We start from the raw sequence: 14,724 nt of genomic DNA, 5'->3' as shown, positions 1-14,724 counted from the left end.
GTCCCATCAATTTAGTGACCAACTAGGGCCAGAATTTCTCCTTCTGTGAAGCTCAGAAAAGCAACTGCTGTAACAGCACAGACCATCCCTGCTTGTCATAAAGTGCCAGAGGTTCTCATGAAATTTGTATATTTACACATTTTTCTCATTCTAAGGAACAGATGACATAAGCTAACTATGGGGCATCTTCTACCCATGACTGGTGAAGTCCATCTTTGTCTCCCTGGCATTGCAACTCCAGTTTAGTCCATTGGTAGAGAAAAACTTTCTGAGAACTGCAGGTTGAGAGTCAATTGGAGAAGCTGGTGTAAGCCATTATGCTTAGCTTCTGCAAGATCAGAGAGATTTCCTAATCTACCTGCCTCTTCTGTTCTGGTTCGCCAAGCCATTGCTCCCTCCAGAAGGACATTGCTGAAGGATCTAGAACAGGCTGAATTTTTTGTTCCATGAAGTTCTGCACACAAATGGTATTCATACAGGATTGGGGGAAATATCCAGCACACAGAGTTTGCTTCACAATGAAAGTGGACTGGTATGCACTTTCCTTGAACCCCACTTGGAGAAAGGAAGAATTTCAAAGCTCAGTTAGCAATTCAGAGGAGGTGATGTAATTTGTTTTGGTGATACGTCTCAGTTACCACCTATTTAAGGCTGGCAGTTTTAAATGATTTGTGGTGAACAAATGGACTTTAATCAAACTTCCTTTTTAAAACATAACAGAATCAGGTACAGCAAGTTGACAGGGAAAATATATAAGTTTAATTGGGGAAAATACTCTGTGTATAATGTTGGCTGGAATACTTATTCACTTCGTAGCAAGAGACTATCATTTGTGCACAATTGTTCAGCACAAAGAAAAGCTGCCAGAAAAAGCATTTTTTGTCAATTGTTTTTGTCTTTTTTTTTTTTTAACTGATTTTTGGAAATGTTCATTTAGGGGAAAAAAAAGAACATAAAAACACATGTGCCCAAATCATTCAGCATTTACAGAATGGGCTTTAAAAAAAATTCAAACTTACAAAGAACAAAAATTGATGGAGTCGGAGCCTCAGCTGTGCTTTCTTCATATCTGGGACAACTGAAAGGAAGACACGTTGTGAGGGAGGTGTTCAGCCCCCCCAAAAAACTAACTGCTGAAGTCAATGCATTTGCTGAACCAGTTGCTAAAAAGCAGGGTGGTGGTCTGCAGCTCTCTGCCCTCTCCAAGGAGCTGCATTGCTGCGTTCAGCTCAGAGGAAGGCTCCTTTTGTCTTCCTCTCCTGACCCCATCTTGCTCCCAGTTGGCCCTTGCCCTCCTTCTTGCCCTGGATCCCGCAGCATTGCAGAGGGCCACCACTGCCTTGTCCTTCCACTGTCCCTAGCCATGCCCCCCACTCCCTGGCTCCTCCTTGGGACAGATTCATGGTCTTTTGGCAGGACTCATCTGATGACAGGAGAGGAACATTTTCTAACTGAAGGACTGACAAGCTCCTCGGGACTTTTCAAGTCTGTAAAGAGGCAAATTCACAAGAATACCTCTATGTCCTATTATTTAAGACACAATTGTGCAAAATTTAGATCCTCAGCCTCCTACTCCACTTCTTCAGCAGCTCCCCAATTCTGGAATTGCCTAAAATTTCAGATGCTTCTCCCAGTAAAATTCCCCAGATACCAAACTGTCTATTACTGGTCACACCCAGAATTGCTTAATTCTTAACAGTGCTGAGAGGCCAGGCACTGAATTCATGGCTGAATTTTGTCAGAATTTATAATCTAAGCTTTTCCCCCATCCTTCCAACACAGCACTGGGTTTTCTGAGTGTGCAGTGCCAGAGAGTGCCTAACATAAAGCAGAGAGCTAAGAAGGTGCCACCCCTTCTTCTGCTTGACCCCAGCAGCCAGGTCACTCAGCTAAGACATGGGAAGATTTATCAGCAGGACTAAACGAACTGTGATTTCTCCTACTCTACAAAGAAATCCCTGTAGTGTTAGCACCACCCAGTACAGCATACTAGCATACTTGCTCCTGTAATACATGACGCTGTTCAAAGCTGAATAGCCACCCCATTCACGCAGTCTACATCTGACTCAATGGTGCAATGTGAACCCTTAATCCTGTATAACTCACGAACTTTCCAAGCAACTGCAGAGAATCAGAGCATAGGAAATACTCCCACTGGCTGAACACAGCCTCTCCTGTTGAGGCACCAGCACAGCTCCCTGTTCTAGAGGCCATCATGCCCAAGAGCCAAAAGGTTCTGGACCATGTCTCACATTTCTGTTCTTTCTCTGGCCCAATAGATATATCATGGTGTGCCATAAAATTAAATCCACGCAGCTTTAAGCTAGGACTCTGACTTCAGCTGGGTAGGAAGTGCCTGGGAGCTAGGTTCTCCAAAGTCTATGCCTTTTCATGGATCTAGGCCTCCATTCCAGTGCATTTTTTAAAATGATGTTTTGATCTTAAATAATACATAGGTGCAGTTCAGAACTGAAAAATAATCTCCTTAGCTGTTTTTGGAAACCTGATTAGGCAGTCATTTGCATTTTCACTTCACATTTTCATTTGCATCATTTGCATTTTCATTCAGATTCTTTCAGGATCTGGTTATAGGGCATTTTGGAACATGTTATCCATGCACCTTTTAACTCTGTAGCCCAGTCCCCAAGAATTAAGGATCCTTTCCACAGAGCACAAGAGCTCTCAATACCCAGGTGTAAGAAATCAGGCAAGGAAGGCAGGAGACCAGCATGTATGAGTTGACACCTGCTGGTCAAACTAAAGGGCAAGGAGGAAATGCACAGGGAGTGGAAGCAGGGACAGGTATCCTGGGAAGAGTATAGGGACACTGCCCGGTTGTGTAGGGATGGGGTCAGGAAGGCCAAGGCATTGACTGAGCTGAACTTGGCAAGGGATACAAAGAATAATAAGAAGGGCTTCTACATGTATGTCAGCCAGAAAAGGAAGGTCAAAGAAAGTGTACGCCCTCGATAAGCAAGACTGGCAGATGGGTAACAATAGACGAGGAGAAGGCTGAGGTACTCAACAACCCCTTTGCCTCGGTCTTCACTGGCAACCTCTCTTCCCACACCTCTTGAGCGGATGGACTGCAAGACAGGGACTGGGGGAGCAAAGTCCCTCCCACTGTAAGAGAAGATCAGGTTCGTGACCTCCTGAGGAACCTGAACATACATAAGTCTATGGGACCTGATGAGATGCATCCCAGAATCCTGAGGGAATTGGCTGATGTAGTTGCCAAGACACTCTCCATGATATTTGAAAACTCATGGCAGTCAGGTGAAGTCCCTGCTGACTGGAAAAAGGGAAACATTGCAGGCATTTTTAAAAAGGGTAAAAAGGATGACCCTGGGAACTACCACCCTGTCAGCCTCACCTCTGTGCCTGGGAAGATCATGGAACAGATCTTCCTAGAAGCTATGCTAAGGCCCATGGAGGACAGGGAGGTGATTCAAGACAGCCAGCATGGCTTCACCAAGGGCAAGTCTTGGCTGACCAACCTAGTGGCCATCTATGATGGAGTGACTACATCAGTGGACAAGGGAAGAGTTATGGATGTCATCTATCTGGATTTCTCTAAGGCCTTTGACCCAGTCCCCCACAACATCCTTCTCTCTAAATTGGGGAGATATGGATTTGATGCGTGGACAGTTCAGTGGATGAGGAATTGGTTGGATGGTCACATCCAGACGGTAGTGGTCAACGGCTCAACATCCAGATGGAGATCAGTGACGAGTGGTGTCCCTCAGGGGTTCATATTGGGACCAATACTGTTTAATACCTTCATCAACAACATAGACAGTGGGATCGAATGCACCCTCACCAAAAGTTTGCAGCCAACACCAAGTTGAGTGGTGCAGTTGACATGCCTGAGGGACAGGATGCCATCCAGAGGGACCTGGACAAGCTCGAGAAGTGGGCCTGTGTGAACCTCATGACGTTCAACAAGGCCAAGTGCAAGGGTCACGCACATGGGTCAGGGCAACCCCTGCTATCAATACAGGCTGGGGGATGAAGGGACTGAGAGCAGCCCTGAGGAGAAGGACTTGGGGGTACTGGTGGATGAAAAGCTGGGCATGAGCGAGCGGTGTGCGCTCACAGCCCAGAAGGCTATCTGTATCCTGGGCTGCATCAAAAGAAACGTGGACAGCAGGTCGAGGAAGGTGATTCTGCCCCTCTACTCTGCTGAGACCCCACCTGGAATACTGCATCCAGCTCTGGAGCCCTCAGCACTGGAAAGACATGGACCTGTTGGAGCGGGTCTAGAGGAAGACCACAAAAATGATCAGAGGGCTGGTACACCTCTCCTGTGAAGAAAGGCTTTGAGAGCTGGGGTTGTTCAGCCTGGAGAAAAGAAGGTTCCAGGGAGACCTTATTGCAGCCTTTCAGTACTTAAAGGGGGACTATAAGAAAGCTAATAGAATCATTTAGGTTGGAAAAGGCCTTTAAGATCATCCAGTCCAACCATTAACCTAACATTACCAAGTCCACCACTAAATCAATTAAGGGTAGAGTAATAATTAATTTCATGTTTCCTGGCTTCGTGACTGGATTATTTTTAATGAAAGTAAAACTAGGAATCATTAACATTGGAAAGGACGTCTAAGACCATCAGTCCAACCATCAACCCAACACCACCATGTTTACTAAACCATGTCCCAAAGCGCCACGTCTACCCGTTTTTTGAATACCTCCAGAAATGGTGACTCTACCACCTCTATTGGCAGCCTGTTCCAATGCTTGACTACCCTTTCCGTGAAGACATTTTTCCTAATATCCAATCTAAACTTGCACTGATGCAACTTGAGCCCATTTTCTCTTGTCCTATTACTGGTTACTTATAGAATCATAGAATCATAGAATCATCTAGGTTGGAAAAGACCTTTAAGATCATCCAGTCCAACCATTAACCTACACTACCAAGCCCACTCTAGACTAATCAAGGGTAGACCAGACTAAACCATATCCCGAAGTGCCACATCTACCCGTTTTTTAAACGCCTCCAGGGATGGGGACTCCACCACCTCTCTGGGCAGACTGTTCCAATGCCTGACCACCCTTTCCGTAAAGAAATTTTTCCTAATTTCCAGTCTAAACCTCCCCTGGCGCAGCTTAAGCCCATTTCCTCTTGTCCTATCGCTAGCTACTTGGGAGAAGAGACCAACACCCACCTCACCCACCTCAGCGATCGCTGCTCAGGAACTGTCTGGGTATGGGTTGGCGGGTGGTGAGCAATTGCATTGTGCATCACTTGCTTTGTGTATTATTATTAGTGTTATTATTATATTGTTATTATTACTACTACTATTTTACTTTATTTTATTTCAATTATTAAACTGTTCTTATGTCAACCCAGGAGTTTTCTCACTCTTACTCCTCCGATTCTCTCCCCCATCCCACGGGGCCAGGGGGAGTGAGCGAGAGGCTGCGTGGTGCTTAGTTCCTGGCTGGGGTTAAAACATGACACATCCCCAGGTCCTTTTTGGCCAGGCAGCTTTCCAGCCACTCTTCCCCAAGCCTGTAGCGTTGCATGGATGTGACCCAAGTCACAACATGCATGTTGTGACCCAAGTGTAGGACACAGTACTTAACCTTGTTGAACCTCATACAACTGGACTCGGCCCATTGATCCAGCCTGTCCAGGTCTCTCTGCAGGGCCATCCTACTCTCCAGCAGATCGACACTCCCACCCAGTTTGGTGTCATCTGCAAACTTTCTGAGGACACATTCAATCCCCTCATCCAGATCGTTGATAAAGATATCAAACAAGGCTGGCCCCAAAACAGAGCCCTGGGGAACACTGCTTGTGACCAGTCACCAACTGGATTTAACTCCATTCCAAGCCATGAGCCGCCAGCTTCCCTAGGAGAATGCTATGGGAGACAGTGTCAAATGTTTTACTAAAGTCCAGGTAGGTGACATTCCACAGCCTTTCCCTCATCCACTAGGTGGGACACCAGGTCATAGAAGGAGACCAGGTTGGTCAAGCAGGACCTGCCTTTCATGAACCCATGCTGGCTAGGCCTATCCCCTGGTTAACCTGCACATGCCTGTTGAGCATACTCAAGATGAACTGCTCCATAATCTTCCCTGGCACCGAGTTCAGGCTGACAGGCCTGTTAGTCCCCGGATCCTCCTTCCAGCCCTTCTTGTAGATGGGTGTCACATTCACAAGCCTCCAGTCATCAGGGACCTCCCCTGTTAACCAGGACTGCTGATAGATGATGCAGAGTGGCTTGGCAAGCTCCTCCGCCAGCTCCCTCAAAACTCTTAGGTGGATCCCATCCAGCCGCATAGACTTGTGAATGTCCAGGTGGCATAGCAGGTCATTAACTGCTTCCTCCTGGATTATGGGGGCTTCATTCTGCTCCCCATCCCTGTCTTCCAGCTCAGGGGGCTGAAAACCCTGGGGATAACTGGTCTGACTATTAAAGTCTGAGGCAAAGAAGGCATTAAGTACTTCAGCTTTTTCCTCATCCTTGGTGGCAATGTTCCCTCCCACATCCAATAAAGGATGGAGATTCTCCTTGGCTCTCTTTTTGTCGTTAATATATTTGTAAAAACAATTTTTATTATCTCTTACAGCCGTGGCCAGATTGAGTTCTGGCTGGGCTTCTGCCTTTCTAATTCTCTCTCTGCATGACCTAATGAGATCCCTGTACTCTTCCTGAGTTGGCTGCCCTTTCTTCCAAAAGTGGTACTCTCCTTTTTTCCTTGTGTCCCAGCAAAAGCTCCCTGTTCAGCCAGGCCATTCAGTCTTCCCCGACGGTTGGTCTTAAGGCACATGGGGACAGCCTGCTCCTGTGCCTATAAGACTTCCTTCTTGAAGAAGGCACAGCCTTCCTGGACCCCTTTGCCCTTCAGGACTGCCTCCGAAGGGACTTTCCCAACCAGTATCCTGAACAGGCCAAAGTCTGCCCTCTGGAAGTCCATGGTAGTGGTTTTGCTGGCCCCCCTCCTTACTTCGACAAGAAATGAAAACTCTATCATATCATGGTCGCTAAGCCTAAGATGGCCTCCGACCACAACATCTCCCATGAGTCCTTCTCTGTTTGTAAACACCAGGTCAAGTGAGGCACCTCCCCTGGTAGGCTCACTTACCAGCTGTGTCAGGAAGTTATCGTCCACACACTCTAGGAACCCTCTAGACCGTTTGATTTCTGCTGTGTTGTATTTCCAGCAGGTGTCCAGTAAGTTGAAGTCCCCCACAAGAATAAGAGCGAGTGATTGTGAGACTTCTGCCAGCCGCTTATAGAATGCTTCATCTACCTCTTCATCCTGGTTGGGTGGTCTATAACAGACTCCCAGCAGGATATCTGCCTTGTTGGCCTTCCCCCTCATCCTTACTCATAATCACTTGACCTTATCATCACGATCGTTGAGCTCTATACAATCGAAACACTCCCTAACATACAGAGCCACCCCACAACCTTTCCTTCCTAGCCTATCCCCTCTGAAGAGCTTATAGCTTAAAGATGAGGACAAACTTTTTAGCAGGGCCTGTTGCAAAAGGACAAGGGGTAATGGTTTTAAACTAAAAGAAGGTGGCTTTAGACTAGATATAAGGAAGAAATTTTTTACAATGAGGATGATGAAACACTGGAACAGGTTGCCCAGAGAGGTGGCAGATGCCCCACCCCTGGAAACATTCAAGGACAGGGCTCTGAGCAACCTGATCTAGTTGAAGATGTCCCTGCTCACTGCAGGGGGGTTGGACGAGATGACCTTTAAAGGTCCCTTCCAACCCAAACTATTCTATGATTCTACAATTCTATGGTGTGCCAGAACAAAGGTGCTCATGTTCACCTAAGTGACTTAAAGTGCATGAAGACTGCCATACCAGGATGGCTTCAGCAAGAAGCCTTTGCTTTCTGCCTCCACTATCTTACTACATATTACCTTACAGGCATCTTTGCTATCAGTGCAGTTTCCTGTCTATCTCAGACAAAGGTGAGGTTGAGAGATTAGGCCTCTGAGGGAGTAAGTCTTCCACTCCATTATGCAGATTTATGTGAAAAAAGTGTATTGAATGCCAGATTAACACACTGAGTTTTATACACAAAGGCATGAAAATGAATGGAGGTATTCTACCTTTCATTTCCAGAGGTGCTGTTAAAGCTAGCATAGGGACCTTCATGAGAGAAACGTTTGCTGCAATGATATTGATGTTCTTAATTAACTTTGACTTACTGGAATCCTTCCTCTTACTTCATGTAACTTTATCTCTCTTTGCCTTGTGTTTTATCTCCTTTTGTCTGTATTTCTCAAGATCTCCCATCAGTAGCCAGAGGATAGATTTGTTTGCAGTATGAATGAATTTCCAGTGTTAGTTTTATATAGTTCTGTAATGCTGTGTATTTGGTCTGATTGTTTCTTTTTTTAATGTTTCTAGTTTGGTCTTATTATCCGGTGCTTTGTGATATATAATTATAGGTATCATCATTAAAATCACAGAATCATAGAAGCGTCAGTTGGAAGAGACCTCTGAAGTCTGTGGTCTGACCTTCCACCCAGAGCAGGAGTATCACAGAGTAGATAAGGTCAGCTGAAGCTTTGCCTAACACAGCATTGAAAACCCCCTAGGACAGACTTCATAGCCTCCCCGGATAACCTGTTCCACTTCTGCACTACACTCCCAGTAGAAGAGGACAGTAGCTTCCCTTGATCTGTTGACCAAGATCCTCATAATGTTCTGTTTGCAATGAGAGTGCAGTGGTGGCTCGTGTTCAACCTGGCATCCACTGCCGTGATCTGTCATTAAGCCAGTCACTTCCCAAACTACAGTGAAGCAGAGGGGGTTTCCTCTAGATGAACAACTTTTCTTTACTGATCCTCATGGGATCTTTGCTGGTGCAGCCAACTTTACTGAAGTTGCTGGACTGAGGGGTCATGTCAGTCACTCCCCTTAGTTGAATGCCATTGCAGGTTTGCTGAAGGTACACTCGCTGTCCAGGTTGCTGATGATATTGAATAACCATGTGCCTCAGTATCATCCGCTGGCATATTCTCCTGTTACTGATACAACAAGATATGCTGTGAGACTTCATCATGGTAATCCAAGACAAGATCCAAAGCCTGATGAGGCAAATGGGAATATTTTCAATGATACTGCCAATGGCCCAGTGGTTGGGTCCCTAGATATGATTAAGCTTCGACTTGTACCTCCAAGCTGCTTGAGCACAGGCAGAAGCAGTTTCAAGCAATTATCCTCATGACTGAGCAACAGACAACAGTATACAACACATTTGGCCAGAGATTATACTTCTCTGGGCTAAGGGCCAGGTATTTAGTGACTAGAGGCACCTTGTGCCAAAACACATCTTTACCTATTATGGAAGGTGATAGAATGAATATTACACTAGAGCTTTGCTATTCCTGAGTGAAGTGTGGAACACTGTAAGATTACATTTTGTTCATTACCAGCTAAAGTACTATGTTACAATCACCGTCTCTGTAAGAGTTTTGCTACTCAGTTAAAAGAGAGAGCAAGATCACATCATAAATTAATAAGGTAACAGCTAATGCATCATATTTCAAAGCATCCTTTTTTTCAGTTATTTTTAAGAACAAGTTAGTTTTATTTCTTCATATGTATGGATAAATCAGAACTAGTATATTTTGCTCAAAGTGATAAAAATTTACTCTAAGGGGACATCGTTTAGGCACACCTTTTTACATTTTCCTGGAAAGAAAGTCTTTTTTTGTGTTGTGTTGTCCCCCTCATTCAGGGGGGACAACCCTGTGCTATGCTAGGGACTGTAAGTTAGCTGTTCCACTTCAATATTCTCTACACTTAAGCTCGTATGATTTGAAAAGGTGTCTAAGTTTAAAAGAATGAGGGTCTGCTTTTTGGCGCATGAATACTTATGTATCTGTCACTCATTTGCCATTAAAAAGAGCATGTGGTGGAGTGCAGCATCTCTGCACAAAATTATACATGCCTGCTTGCATTGTGAACCCCATTTTGTGTGGCAATTGCTTGACCTCAAAAATAATAATCTTTTCGATTCCACCATGGGGGAACAGAAGAGAGAGGGACAACTAATAGTGGATTAACAACATGAGTCCTATCAAGGCCACCTTGAATAACTCAGAAACTGGGCCAGTTCTGAGGACAGTGATTTGTTGGGATAGGTCCATCTGATGGCTGAAATCCAGCTGTGTAGAAGTTTGGCAAAAAGATCAGCAAAAGAGAATTAAATTCAAGAAGGAAATCTGACTGACAAAAGAGAGCATCCAGACCACATGCCAGAAGACCAACCTGGAGGAAGAAAAAAGAGAAGGGAACCTGCCAAGCCTAGGACACTCTCCAAGGAAAGACTCACAGGAAGAATGATGTCAGAATTGGAAAGGGGAGTGGGGAGTCTAGGAAAGGGGTCTGTAACTTCTCTAGCACTTTTTAAAAAATTATTAATAAGAGTGAATGTGTTTGAGAAACTTTTCTGATAGTACTGTCTGCCTCATATATTCAGCACACAACCGCTGAAAGTGCTGATGAAGAACAGGGAGACACCCAACTTAGCACTGCCTTTGGGGTTGTGGAGTCCAAAAAGGGCAGAAACTTCCACATTCCAAAAACACCTTGGAAACCTGGACTAAGCAAACTGACCTGGCTTTTCCCAAGCCCACTTGGCTCATGAGTACATGGGATTCAGCAATGAATCACAGAGCACTGGTATTCATCCAAAGCCAAGCTGCGACTTCTGCACATCATGTTCCCTGGATGGATACACGATCAACGCCAGTCAGTTAACAAACTGAAAGCCACATTCAGCTCTTTGTTACACTGCAGCAAAGTTGGGTGAGGCTTCATGGACCTGTGCCAATTTACAGCTACTGCATTCTGGCCCCACTGAGATCACCAGGGTGAAAGATTTTATTCTATTGCTTCAAATCAGTTTACATTCTTGATCATTTTCTTATTAGAAAGATTAATTACTGTGGACACTTGGGCCTGAAGCCAGAAACTCTTAAAAAATATAACTAAAACAGAATATTTCAGAGTGCTGCAGCAGCATCACAGACAACCACATTAACATATATTCCCTCTCTATACTGTGTTTTCTTAGAATATAATCTCAACTTTAAGATCTTAGCACTTATCAAGTGCTTCCTTGGTACTTTCGTACTTTTTGGTAGTACCTTTCAAAGGGCCATGTTCTAGACCATAATCAATATCATCACACCAGACTTTTTGCTTTACAGTAAGTTCATCCATGCAGGAATGGACTTTTTTCAGGAGCTGGTCCATGGTTGCAGAATAAATCTTGGAAGATGCACTGAGCTGCAGGTATTCTTAAGTCCTATTCTATGGAGCCATTCATGGAGTAAAGAAGTTGAAACTGGCTATGAGTCTCCCAAATTAGTTTTATCATAGTGAGAGTGAGGTTGCTCAGAATATTTTTGTTGGGGTTTTCTTTTTCAGTTTTTGTTTTGTACATTTCCTCTGGAACATCATCAGCAAGGCTGCAAAATACTGCCTATGTGTGACACAAGAAAAAAGTAGTCTTCTCTCCACATTTTTTTTCCCATTTTTAAACCATCAGCAACATTAAACTATGTCTACAGCATCCAGGTGTTTCCTACAGCAACACACACCTGAGACAGACCTCTGCTCCCACAGGCTATCACTTTTATATCTGCAGTGGAAGCAAAAGTATTTTTCCTGTTCTGGACTTAACAATACCATTTTGTGCAATGCTAAAATCTGTGCCCTGGAGAAGAAACAACTGTGATATAAACACCAAACTGCCTGCCAGTTGGCTCTGCTTGCTGAAACAACAAAAGCAAATCCCTTCCAATGTAATCTTTACCTCAGGAAGGGTAAAAAAGAAAGAGATACAACTAACAGCAAACAATGTGAAGTATCCCTGCAGTGTAATTTACAGCTAGCCAGGGAGCAGCACTGTAAAGTTGGTTGTTAGCCTTTCAGAGTTATAGACAGACTAAATTATAACATTACAAGCATGGAAAAGGAATACTTTCCATATTCCTTCTCTAGCCTCTCAAGGGACCACAGAAGCGATTGCCCTTTTCATTCAGAAATAACCTGCAATGGGCAATTCCAGGCAGGTAGCAAAAGCATCTTGGTTGACAGGTGGTTTTGGAAGGGACAGAGGGTGTTTATAAGAATGATGAGTAGCTGAAAAGGAGGACATCAGTGCTGAGTATATTTCATGGATTTTCCTTCTGACCAGCTCCGGGCTGCCTGTAACAGCTGAAGCACATTGGGTGCACCCCGTATCACTCTGAGGCCACTCTGTGATGTAAAGCAGAGCTTGGTTTGCTGGGACAAGCAGGAGATACCCTTCAAACCTGTGCTCCTGACCCAAACTGGTACGCAGACACTGAGCTACTGCTGCTGTGCCATGGCATGATGAGGACAGGGTATCTGACACCCCCATCTTCAGCACTTACTGTCGTGGGTGAAGATAAAACCTGATCCGTGAAATATGACACACAAATACACTTGCATCCTGAGGGGGAACTTGCAAGAAAATTTGTTGGGAAGTTTATCTGTTGCAAGTCAGTGAAAAAGTTGGGAAGAGGAAGTTTTTTTCCCATTATAATCTTTTACTTCCTTTGCTTTATTTTCTTCATATTTGTCCTAACAACAAAATTAATGATGTTGTCTTTTTCCTTAACAAAGTAAGTTACCTTTTTTTTTAACAAAGAAAAGGACTGTGGAATAAAATTTTGACAGATAACTAGGTCTTCTTTTGTACAAAGGAGACACTTGGCTAGCAGCGATTTTAAAATAAAAACTCATTTGTAAGATTACATGCAAAGAGGAAGGAAAGGCATATTTTCTTTGAGTTAAGTAACTATTTTTTCTTTTCAGGCACTTCATTTCTCTTTGTGTTTAGCAAGGAAAAAAAAATAATCTCTCTGCAAAATCCTATACAGGCCATTTAGAGCTGGCCAGAGATAGGCAGTCATGAAACCAAGCAGAGCAACGCCAACTTTGGTCTGCAGTTGCTCAGGGTTTGACACCTCTCTTGTCCATTGCTGCAGCCTGGCAGGAGGTCCGGGAACCCTTGAAAGCCCCAGGCCCCAGATGATGGAGACAGGGCCCAAAATCCAGCCCACTAGTACCACAGCTACTGATGAACCCAGAAGAGCAGCTGACAGGAATCAGCCCCTTGGGGCAATCTCATTTTAAAAATATAATTCTTCACATAGCCTGTTTTGGGTTTGACAAATCTAAAAACTCCCAGGGAGAATAAATGTTTTTCCCTAGACCTATCCCAACTGACTAGTACTTTTAGCTATGACGCAGACATTGACATACGTGCTGGTTTTCTGTCACAAGCAGCAAGGAAAAGTCTGCTGCCTCTCTCCTCTTCTGCTGCATCTGCATCTTTGTGTTATATATGTTTAGTCTAGTCTACCCTTGATTGGTTTAGAGTAGACTTGGTAGTGTAGGTTAATGGTTGGACTGGATGATCTTAAAGGTCTTTTCCAACCTAAATGATTCTATGATTCTATGATAATTTCCACCTTTTGGGGCTTCTCTTACCAGGAGATTTCCCCTACCTTAAGGAGAATGAATAGATAATATTTACCCCAAAATAATGAATGCAAATTAAACAGAAGGTGGCGCTGATCAGTGATGTTCAAAACAAACTGAAGATTCATGTCTGATACTTTTAGCTTGAGAAACATTTTCAGTGAATCCTCAGAATAAGTTACCAAAAGACGACTCCTGGCAAGGTCTTATTGGGACATGGAAATGCTAGAAATGGACTTGATTGCTAATTGTTCCCCAAATACTTACTGAAGCGATGAACTTGTTTAATGTGAAATAGCCTGTCACGTGCAGTGGTGGATATGTATTCCACTATATATACGTGCATGCGCCCAGTTTCTTTTTGGAAAACAATTTTTCTCACAGCACTAGCTGGTCAGTCAGCCACAGAGCCAGGGTAAGGAGATTTCTAATGTCTTTAAACAAAATTACATGTAGATTAACTCAATTTAAACAGAAAAAGGAAGAAAGAAAAAAAGGAAATAGCCACCAAGGCCTCAAAGCAATTGTTTTGTGCAAGTGCATTGAAGTCATGGCTCTATTTTCATCAGGTTGCCTGACAGGTCTCTCTCTGCACTGTGAAGCTAGCTTTGAACAGGCCATTTGAGGTGGTTTGCCAAAATTTTAAATGCCACAACAATCATTAGTGCAATTGTGAGTGCATAAGGTGGTGGTTATGAACTCACAGCCCTTCCACCCACTAATACGGTTCATATGCTTGTTGTACTGAGGGGATTCATCTCCTGCTCTTGCAGCTTTACACCTATCTGAGCAGACAGACATAAGGACCTCTTTCCTTTTGCCTTCTAGTGCTATTATACTGTCCAAAATCTAAGGTATCTCTTTATTTTCAAAGTACTATGAAAAAAATGGACAAAACATAAAAGAAACTAAACTTTGCATGGCAGTATTCAGACTACATCCATCACCTCATAATTCCTGGGCCACAGAATGACATGTACCTCTTCCAGTCCCCACGCTCACACCCCAAAGACCTGCAGAGCTCCATCAGTGAGGCTTGAGGTAGTGGTGGTTGTGATAGCCCCAAGTGCTATCAATTAAAAGCAAATTCATAGTTTCTTTTTTTTGTTTGTTTGTTTTTAGGAATTAGGATCTATGGAAAAAGAATTATCCTGTATTTAGAAAACTACAGGAGGTTATTCAACAGCTGTTTCCTACTGAGAACTTTAATCGGATTG

The sequence above is a fragment of the Pelecanus crispus genome, chromosome 2 (genome assembly GCF_030463565.1).
Source record: "Pelecanus crispus isolate bPelCri1 chromosome 2, bPelCri1.pri, whole genome shotgun sequence".
NCBI lineage: Eukaryota > Metazoa > Chordata > Aves > Pelecaniformes > Pelecanidae > Pelecanus > Pelecanus crispus.
This window is presented reverse-complemented; position numbering follows the sequence as displayed.